This window comes from Piliocolobus tephrosceles, chromosome 6 (assembly GCF_002776525.5).
Source record: "Piliocolobus tephrosceles isolate RC106 chromosome 6, ASM277652v3, whole genome shotgun sequence".
Lineage (NCBI taxonomy): Eukaryota > Metazoa > Chordata > Mammalia > Primates > Cercopithecidae > Piliocolobus > Piliocolobus tephrosceles.
Window position 1 is genome coordinate 108,974,097 of NC_045439.1, and position 10,982 is coordinate 108,985,078.

A 10,982-nucleotide genomic window follows, 5' to 3' on the forward strand; every position below is an offset into this window, starting at 1 on the left:
CTCGCTCCTCCCCAGTCTGTCCCACTGGTGGACCTGATGCTGTCCTTGGCATGCTCTTACCTCACACCTGCTGTTCCAGATCCCTGGGATGCTCTTCCTCTTGGTGTGCTCATGGCTCCCTGAATTCATTCAGGTCCCTCCTGAAATGTCACCTTCTCTCTAACACAGCGCCCACCCATCCATCCTCCCTCTTGATTTTTCTTTTCACCGACCACACCTGACACATGTAGTTGTTCCTTTGCCTATTGTTTGTCTCCAGCCACCCCACGCTTGCTATGAGCTGCCCTGGAGCGGGCACTTTGATTGGTCACCACCACCCCTGCAGTGCTGACAGCAGGCTTGGACTATCCCAGGCACTGGATTAATGCACCTGTGGAGTGAGCACCTGTGAGGGCAGGGCCAAAGGACCGTTTGCCAACCCTAGATCAGGACCATGGCAGACACTGACCCTCTGAAACCGAGAGGCTGGATGGAGGTGGTGACCTCCAGAGGGCCCCCGCAGTGCCGGGACCCCTTGCTCAGTCGGGGAAGGAAAAAAGGCAGGCGCCTGTACAGCTCCCGGATCTCCTTCCTTCCTCCAGGACCCAGGCCCCAGCCCCTGGCAGGGTAAGAAATGACTCATCCTGCGCTCACTCCCGGCTCCTCCCTCTCCTGGCTCCCCCTCCACCCCTGAGGCCACCCATCCACTGCCGGCATCCACCCACCCTGCACTGCTTCCTCCCTGGCCTGTTCCCCTATTTGCAGGCACCCGTGTTCCGCGCCTGCTTACGGTTTGTCTCTCCATCTCCAGCCACACTGTCCCTTAGCAATATCATGTAAGCACACACGTGAGCCACATATGTGGTTTTACATGTTTTAGTAGCCACGTTTTAAAAATATGTTCCTGCAAGCTCAAACGGGTAAGTAGCCATCAATTTTTTTTTTTTTTTTTTTTTTTTTTTCACCCCTGAGACGGAGTCTTGCTCTGTCTCCCAGGCTGGAATGCAGTGGCACGATCTCTGCTCACTGCAAGCTCCGCCTCCCTGGTTCACGCCATTTTCCTACCTCGGCCTCCCCAGTAGCTGGGACTGCAGGCACCCGCCACCTCGCCCAGCTAATTTTTTGTATTTTTAGTAGAGACAGGGTTTCACCGTGTTAGCCAGGATGGTCTTGATCTGCTGACCTCGTGATTCGCCCGCCTCAGCCTCCCAAAGTGCTGGGATTACAGGCGTGAGCCATCATGTCCAGCCGCCACCACATTTTTTAAAAAGAGGCATGGAAAATGATCTTTTATATACTTTTTCTTTAACCCCATATATCCAAAAGATGCGTAATTTCAACATGTGATCCACACAGGTTGCATATCCCTAATTTAAAAATCTGAGCTTTGGGCCTGGCGCGGTGGCTCAAGCCTGTAATCCCAGCAGTTTGGGCTGCCGAGACGGGCGGATCACAAGGTCAGGAGATCGAGACCATCCTGGCTAACACGGTGAAACCCCGTCTCTACTGAAAAAATACAAAAAACTAGCCGGCCGAGGTGGCGGGCGCCTGTAGTCCCAGCTACACGGGAGGCTGAGGCAGGAGAATGGCGTGAACCCGGGAGGCGGAGCTTGCAGTGAGCTGAGATCTGGCCACTGCACTCCAGCCTGGGTGACAGCGAGACTCCGTCTCAAAAAAAAAAAAAAAGTCTGAGCTTTGAAATTCTCCAAACTCCAAAAGTGTTTGCATGCTGACATGACTCCACCAGAGGAAGGTTCCACCCCTGACCTCCTGTGCCGGGTCGCGGTCAACACCCAGCCAAAATTTTTGTTTCGTGCACAAAATTATTTAAAATTTTATATGAAGTTACCTTCAGGCTATGTATATATGGTATTTACAAAACATATGTGAATTTCATGTTTAGACTTGGGTCCCATCCCCAAGATATCTCACTTATGTATACGCAAAAGTATTCCAAAAAACAGAAAAAAATGTGAAATCCAAAACACTTCTGGTCTGAAGCATTTCAGATAAGGGGTACTGAACCTGGTTAAAGTATGGAATTGTCTGCATTCTTTTCTTCTTACTAAGTCTTAGAAACTCAGTACGTATTTCACACTCACAGCACATCTCAATGTAGATTTAATCACATTTCACGTACTCAGCAGCCACAGCCAGTGGCTTCCTTACTAGACAGCACGTGCCTGAAGGGCAGGGACTCAGTCTCCCCTGTTGCTCTGGGTTCCTGGGCCCAGACAGGAGCATACAGGAGCCAGAGTGGGTGCTCAGAACATGGTTATGATGAAAAAAAGTAGAATGTTGGCCAGGCGCGGTGGCTCACGCCTGTAATCCCAACACTATGGGAGGCCAAGGCAGGCGGATCACGTGAGGTCAGGAGTTTGAGACCAGCCTGACCAACATGAGGAAACCCTATCTCTATTTTAAAAAATACAAAAATTAGCCAGGCGAGGTGGTGCATGCCTGTAATCCCAGCTACTCAGGAGGCTGAGACAGGAGAATCTCTTGAACTCAGGAGGCAGAGGTTGCAGTGAGCCAAGATCGTGCCACTACACTCCAGATTGGGTGACAGAGCGAGACTCTTTCTAAAAGAAAAAGGGAAAAGAAAGAAAAGTAGAATGTTAGCGCATGACTCAGTCACTGGGTACCCCCGGAGCAGGGATGCACAGTCCAGCTGTGCGAGGGGGCGTGTATGTGTCCCTGTGCATTTGTGAGCTTGTGAGTGCCTTTGTAGTGTGCATGGTTGAGAGAGTTCAGAGCTCTGAAATTAGATAAGCTGTATCAATCCATCTCTGCCCTTTCTTTTGGAACTTGGCTGTTTTTTCTGTGAAAATGGGGATGGGGACACCTTCTAATCACGGAGTGCGGTTGGGAAGATTCAATGAGATGGTGCACACAAAAGCAGAGGGACTTGACTGGATAGACGCTTCCTTTCCTCCCTTCCTCCTGCCTTCCAGCTCATGCACTTGGTCATTGTGCTGTGAGTAGAGTGCCCCGTACATGCCAGGCCCCATGGACACTTGTTCACTGCTGTATTTCCAGCTCTTAGCACAGTGCCTGACACATAACAGGCACTCAGCATAAATATTTAGTGAGGGAGTGAATGAATGAGTGAATGAATGGGTATCCAGGAGATTGTAGCTGCTGCAGCCGTCAGTGCACCCAGAAACCAGAGGAAGGCTCCCTGTTGCGGGAGAGCCTGGCAGGGTGAGACGGATGGGCGTGGCTGTGCTGTCCTGGGACCCAGGCTGTGAGCTCCATCCACCTGTGTCCCCACATCTGAGCAGCAGCGGTTTGCGTTGGGTACAGCTGTGGGGACTGCTCAGCCTCCCTGCTAGAGGCAGAGGTGGGTTCTTCTGAGGAGAAGATCCTGATTCCTTCCTTATCGTAACGTTTACACCGCAGAACATGGCCTCGGGGTTCAGGATGTTTGGCATTGCAAATGGGTAAAAGGCATCACCCAAATTTATTTCTGAAATAGGCCTGGAAAAAATGTTCAGGGAAGAATTTATTTTTGCAAGTGGGCTTCTGCCAGACACAGATTGTATCTTTTGGGAAAATGCTGTCCAGGCTAGTAAGGGAGGAGAGGCACGAAGTAGGATCGTGTGTTTTACTTCGAGGCCATTGCTAAGCAGGGGTCTGGGGCTGTGAGGGTACCTGGGGGTCCAGGAGGGACTCAGGACCCAGCCCATGGAGGCTGAGTGGGGCTGCAAAGGGCATGACCTGAGCACTTTTCTCCTGTGGAGGAGCCCCCTCTCTTACTTCGAGTAACATCTCTTCTGTAAAGTCAGGTGGAAAGCGGATTATAGGCTGTTTAGTCCCATCTCCAATGCGCCAGGAAACCCTCTATTTAAGGAGCGCATGGCTCTCCATCATCTCAGACAGAACCGCTTGATGAGCCTGAATCTGGCTCTAGTGCCTCATCCTTGCCATATGAACAGCGGCCCAGGTTCTGCTAAGCAAGGATGAGCTCCCTGGGCAGAGGTCTCTCCTTTGAGGTGAGGAGCAAGCTGACTGCAGAATCCTCAGGGGCCTTAATCCCCCAAGGGCTCTACTGACACTGAAGGTGGCCATGGCAATGCATCTACTTCATAGTAGCTCGTGATTGAAAAATGCATCACAGAGGTCTGGGGAAAGCATCCCAGTGAAGGAGCCCGCCTCACTCCCCTTTGCCCTGTCCTCCCTGGGCCTCTTCTGGGTGCTGGGGGAAGGGTGGGTGCAATGCAGCCAGGGTACACAGGGAAGGCGCTATGTCCAGGTTTTTGCCCACATTAAGGGTACACCATGAATGTGCCTTTGGCTAGTAGCTTCTTGCTTGTTCACCAGGATCTGGACCCCCCAACCCTGGGAACCCCAGTCTTCACAGTGGCTGTAGCCATTTAGTCTCTACTATCCAGTGTCCTGGTGTAGCCCCAGTCACCACCCCCATCCCCCATCCCTCCCGCCCTCCTAACAGCTGTGCGTCCTCTGCATTTCCGTCCGTGGTCCTGCTTTCCACCCATCCTGCTCTCCATGAAGGCAGCAAGGGGGGTCTGCAAGCTATTTTCGAGATATCAAAAAGCCCAGAGGAAACCATACGTTTACCTCAATGACGTTCCCAGACTAAATAAAACATTAAGTTTATTTGCTTTGGGCTGGAGTCATATCAACCCAGTGTGGCAACTGTGGTTATCTTGACGGATCAGAAGCACTAATTGGCAGTTGGATGTCTTTGATAAATAAAACTCAAATAAATAAATTATTATTCAATAAATGTAGTTTGTTAGGTAGTTAAAAGCCTTTAAAACATGGAATCCCTTGAGGAAAGAACTAAAAAGATTCTTTTTGTGGTGAGGGGGTGGGAACGTCTGATCTGCACCAATGTGACATTTTTATTAAAAAAAAAAAAAAAAAAAAAGCACACACATTTTCCACAGCCCTCTGATGCCAGATTTCTCACTGGTGAGTTTGACTTCATAGCATTCCTACAAATAATATGTTGTTCATGCCTGCTTTTCCCAGAGTGTGATTCACCAAATCCTGCTAATAAGTGTTTCTTGGGAGTTCATACAAAAGGATCCATGATCAAAAATGTTTGGGCAAAACTACAAAGCAAAAGTAAACCATTTATTATGGGATTCTTCAGGGTTAATAGAGAATCTGAATCGTAAATCCACAAGAAGGAGATAGAGGATGCGGCATTCCCAGCTGCTAGCCTCAGGATCCATTTTACAAAGCACTGTTTCAAGTAACAAGTGTTCCACCAAGCACACTTTAGAACACACAATGTTCCTGATATGATGACACAGGTGACTCAAGACCCCACTGACAGCCATAAGGACAGACAAAAATAAAGAGGAGGAAGAGGGATGGAGAGGCAGTGGAGGGGCAGAGGCGAACGCAGGCCCCAGGACAGGGTGGACATTCCTAGCATCCCTGCAGCCAGTGCTCCCAGGACTGGACACTTGCTCCCCTGCAGAATGGAGCTGCCAACAGGTGTGAAACGGGTGTGGCTGACAGGTCATGCTATCCCAGAGACCTGTACTCAAAAGAAATAGCTCCAGTGACCCCAGAAGATTTTGCTTCATTTCATCTCCAGTCCTTATCATGTAAGCCTGTGAAAACCGCAGGAAATGGGAGTGCACCTTGCAAGCCACCGACTCCTCCCTTCTTCAGGCCCTCTGAATGACTCTTTCCTCTGGGGTCACACAGCACCTGCACTGGACCAGGTTGGCAGAAGAGCACACAAAGCCACTTCTTGGCTTGCCCACAGCACACACGACAGGATTCTGCACGTACAGTTACGGTTGTGGCTATGTGACATGTCCAGATGTAACATGAAAAATTAAGGGACACCTCCAGATGTTCCCTCCACATACACACAATTCCAAAGAGGCAAGAACCTGAGATAGTGCAGAGAAGGCCAATATGGAAGGGGAGAGTGTCGGTGTGCTCCTCAGGAGGCCTTCTCCGAGCAGATGCACAGACATGGGGCCGGGTCTGCTTTCTGGACCTGCTTTGCGGGGAAACAATGCAGCGCCTTCCCAGGAGGAAGGAGACAGTGGCTGGTGGGCATCTGCACAGGAAAGGAACAAGGGAAAAAGGAAAAGGACACACATTCAACTCCCGTGACACACCCGGCCCTTTCACCCATACTCTTCTTTGTTTTGTTTTTTTTTTTTGAGATGGAGTCTTGCTGTGTCAACGAGGCTGAAGTGCAGTGGTGTGATCTCAGCTCACTGCAAACTCCACCTCCTGTATTCAAGTGATTCTCCTGACCCAGCCTCCCGGGTAGCTGGGTTTACAGGCACCCTCCAACACACTTGGCTAATTTTTGTATTTTTAGTAGAGACAGGGATTCACTATCTTGGCCAGGCTGGTCTTGAACTCCTGACCTCAGGTGATCCATCTGTCTCAGTCTCCCAAAGTGCTGGGATTACAGGCGTGAGCCACTGCACCTGGCCCCCATATTCTTTTATTTCGAACTCATAGATGCCCAGGAAAGTAGCTTCATTACCCGCATTTTACAGATGAGAAACCAAGGCTCAGCAAGATCCATGGATAATTAGTAAGGGTCTGTCTGGCTCCAAGCTCCACAGCTGCCCCCTATGCTATTCTGGCTCTAGGAAATCGGGAGACCTGATTTGCTTTAAGGAAGGTGGATTCCTGGCCAAGAATTCTGTGAGAAGACCCGGGAGACACAGCTGAGAAGCTGAGGAGGGCTGTTTCAGGAGGAAGCTGAGAAGTGCCTCTGTGGTCCTGGCTTCCCCGGTGTCCAAGTCAGAGCGAATGAGGCAATGGCAGAACAAACAGGCAGGTGCAGGCTGACGGCCCCTAAGGCTCTGGCTAGAGAAGAGGCAATGCCACTGACTCTTGGGGTTTTGCCATTTGAACTTGCACAGGCTCAGCAATGACGTGTTTTGGAAATAGTTGAAAAGCTTCAGCAGGAAGAATCTAGAAATTATTTCTGCTAGTGTTTTCTATTTGTGTGGAATTTTTCCCTTTGTATGGCAAATTCGTATCCATACTCTCTTCTTATTCATGTGAACAGCCCTGGAGGTGAGGAGTAGGTAAGTAAGTAATTAGCGTTTCCATCTGACAGATAAGCAAACTGTGGTGTAGGAAGCAAGGGAAAGACATCATTTATGCCTGACAACTGGCTGATGGACAGAACTCTTACTTTCCCGTCTTTGTAATGCAGGGCAATAAATATCTAGTCTAGAAACAACTCTAAGATGAACCACTCACTGACCTGAATAGCTGTGCCCAGTTAACATCTGTGGTGGAACTAGGACTCCAGGCTCCCGACACCAGAGTCTCAGTTTCTTGTCCTCCTGCCATCCCGTTTCTAGACTTAACATAAGAAGTCACCTTCCACAGCTTCCAAAGGCTTTCCACCCCACAGTGGCGTCCTGTCTTTGGAAACGCTTTTTGGTGTACTGAGAGATGATCACCAAGCGTCACACTGACCGGGATTCAGTGACTTCATGCGCAAGCTATCTTCCTCCCAGGCAGTTTCTGGAATTTACCCAGACGTCCGTCTTGTGGAACCACATGCAGATGACTGTTTAGTAAATTGACCCTGGCGTTAACGGTAAATTTAATGCCAGCACTTCTTCCCAGTGACCTTATTTGTTGAGTCAGACTTAATTCGATCACAATCTTTCTGACATCAAGGATCCAAGTCCCTGGGTGGTGTGTCTCTGAGGCATTCTCAGACTGGGTACTGCAACTCAATTGCCTTAAGTGATGGGAAAAAATTCTGCCAATCATCAGTTTGGCTGCCTTTATTATTATTATTATTATTATTATTATTATTATTATTACACAGTGAACTCAACCAGGTACTTTGAAAAGCAGACATTAATTTATCATTACTTTTCTATGAGTGTTGTCATCAAACATTGGTAGGATTGAGTAAAACTGAAATTCATCCTAAGGGGAAAACATTCTAAAATCTCTGATAGGGACAAGCAGCCAGTTTAGGGGAGTTGAATTCTGGAGCTCAGTGATTTCCATTTGTTATTGACACAACTTCTATTCTGTGAGAATAGAAAAGGGCTGATTATGAAGTTCCTTATTAGGTCATGTCAGTGACAGACACGACCGGCATTTTAAGACACAAGAAGAGAGAGTTATAGAGTTAACAAGTCATGAAGATAAGGAAAAAAGAAACAAGATAAGTTAAAATAAATAAGCATGTTGGAGCCCACATCAAGTAAACAACTCTTTTTAATTAAGAAAGAAATTTAAAGCATGAAAGAAAAGAAAAGGGGCTTAAAGGCAATTTCTGTTAGTGTGAGGTATTTTCAGGAAAGAATTAGGGCAACCAAGGATTATTATTTTCTTAAGCTTTTGATTGAAATCTCAGACTTTCATCCCTTCTGCAGTTAGAAAACCAAGAGACCAGGGGCTCAACCTCCAAGGAGAGGAAACTAAAGGCTGAAAATACGCTAAGACTATAGAGATTGGGGGTGGGGGGGGGGGCGGTCAGTGGGAGGGAAGTGGCTGCTCAACCAATCTTCTGAGTAACTGGGTTTTTCCTGCCTGGCTTTCTGTCTTGGCCACACAGAACATCAGATCACGTCTGACTCCACACCTGCCCTTCCAGGCTTCCTGCCAGAGCTGTACCCTCCCAGCGGGCCAGCCTCAAGCCCTCCCTCCCGTAGGCTCCGTGGAGCTCTCCTCCGTGCAGCTGCCAGAGGCTGTTGTCTCATGACCACGTGTGGCTCTGCCTCCTGGTAAGAGCCCAGACTCCTTAGGGCAGAGTCCGTTTCTTATTCCTTTTTTTTTTTTTTTTTTTTTTTGAGAAGGAGTCTTCCTCTGTCCCCAGGCTGGAGTGCAGTGGCGCGATCTTGGCTCACTGTAGCCTCCACCTCCTGGGTTCAAGCGATTCTCCTGCCTCAGCCTCCCAAGTAGCTGGGATTACAGGCACCCAAGGATAGTTTTTGTATTTTTAGTAGAGACGGGGTTTCGCCATGTTGGCCAGGCTGGTCTCGATCTCCCGACCTCGTGATTCGCCCACCTCGGCCTCCCAAAGTGCTGGGATTACAGGCATGAGCCACCGCGACCGGCCTTTTTTCTTATTCTTTACAGACATCCCACATACAAGACTGCTGAACTTGGCTTCTGAACATACAGGTAGTTCAGCTCCTTGCCAGATGAAAAGAATTCACTAAAATCTCAAACATTTCTTAAAAAAATCTGTTTTCCCATTGGGGGAAAAAATCTCTTGGCTGCGTAGGGGTCCTTTATTAAGTCCACACCATGTAATATTACACAACCATTAAAAAGAACGAGTAGGGACCCGGACCGAGGCAGAGGCCAGGGCAGCGCATCCCGGAGCGGAGTCCGCGCTCACTGCCGCCATGCGGAGACAAAGATGTGGACCCCGCGCCCCCGCGCCACACGCCAGCACTGTCGTCTACCTGACGAAGGCCTTCAACCTCCTCGTGGATGGACCCGTGACCCTCGTGAGAGTTCCCAGAGTGGCAGCACGCAAAGAACAGGTATTACTACTACCACCGGTAGTACCGCCGCGTGCCGGACATCACCGAGCGCAAGGAGGACATCTTGTGCATATGTGAAGCCAAATGCAGCGGAAGAGGGACTACAAAGTCGATCAAGAAATCGTCAGTATTATCCAGGAGCGGCTCAAGGCCTGTCAGTAGAGCGAAGGAGAGAACAACAGGCAGAACTGGGCCAAGGAAGTGCAGCAGTTCACCCAGGTGGCCCAGGCCTACCAGGACCGCTAACAGGCCCTGGGGGCCCGCTATTCTGCCAGGAAGTGCCGGGCCAAACAGAAGCAGAGGATGCTGGGAGACAGAACAGCTGCAAAAGCGGCCGCTGCTGCCGCCTCATGAGGCAGCTGTAGGTGCCCCTGCTGTGTGGCTCTGCTTGACTGTTGCTGTGTTGCTGAAATAAAACCCTGCAACCTGAAAAAAAAAAAAAAAAAAAAAAAAAGAAGAAGAAGAAATTAAAAAAAAAATGAGTAAGAGGTGGGGCACGGTGGCCCAGGCCTGTAATCCCAGCACTTTCGGAGGCCGAGGCAGGTGGATCTCTTGAGCTTTGGAGTTTAAGACCAGCCTAGGCAACATGTCGAAACCCCATCTCTACAAAAAATACGAAAATTAGCCAGGTTCAGTGGTGCATGCCTGTAGTCCCATCTACTCGAGAGGCTGAGGTGAAAGGATCGATTGAGTCTTGGAGGCCAGGCTGCAGTGAGCTGTGACTGCACCACCGCACTCCAACCTGGGCAAGGAAGTGAGACCCTGTCTCAAAAAAAGAAAAAAAGAATGAATAAGATTGATATCTACTCATCTGAGGGGATTTTCACAGTGTATTTATTGTTAGGTGAGAAAAACAAATAGCAGATAATTGTATATGGTATGATCCAATTTTTGTAAAATAGTGACACAAAGGAATGACAACCTTTATGTGTGAATATGTTAGAATGAATAAGGAGAAAAGTAGTTTTCAATAGCTGGTACCCAGGCTCCAGGCATAGGGAAAAGGACTGAAAGGATGTAAGAAAAAAGCAGTTTTAAAGAAAGCACTTACAAATAAGCACAAAAATGCATGCATCGGTGTAGTTATTGCAGGTTATTATGTAAAAGTAAAATTAAAACACACACAAACCCTTAAAGGTCACCTTCAGAGTTTTAAAGTAATTGTGGTACAAACACTTTGAAATTTCTCCTGCCCGTAAATGAAGACAGAGGGATGTGAGGGGAGGAGGGACCTAAGGAGGGGAAGGACAAGAGCAGGCGAGGGACCTGAAGGGGGAACGACCTGGGAGGGGGAGGGACACGAGGGAATGAGGGACCTGAGTGGGAGAGGGACACGAGAGGGGGAGGGACACGAGGTGGGGAGGGACCTGAGTGGGGAAGGGACCTGAGGGGGAAGGGACATGAGGGGGCAAGAGACACAGTGGTGGGGGGACACAAGGTGGGGAGGGATAGGAGGTTGGGAGGGACCTGAGGGGGAGGAAGCCATGAGGTGGGGAGGGACCTGAGATGCAGAGAGAC

The 10,982-nt window shown here is 49.2% G+C and overlaps 1 long non-coding RNA gene and 1 pseudogene across 1 annotated transcript in view; one reads left to right on the forward strand and one right to left on the reverse strand.

Annotated features, from left to right (window-relative positions):
- The first annotated feature begins 433 nt into the window (after positions 1-433).
- LOC111553695 lies at positions 434-9,818 on the forward strand (annotated as a pseudogene).
- Positions 9,819-10,284: 466 nt separating this feature from the next.
- The window catches only part of LOC111553674, a 6,077-nt gene continuing 5,379 nt past the window's right edge, over positions 10,285-10,982 (reverse strand). Inside the window, exon 5 of the long non-coding RNA XR_002735032.1 lies at positions 10,285-10,471. This is a non-coding gene — a long non-coding RNA (uncharacterized LOC111553674). The remainder of the gene's footprint in view (positions 10,472-10,982) is intronic.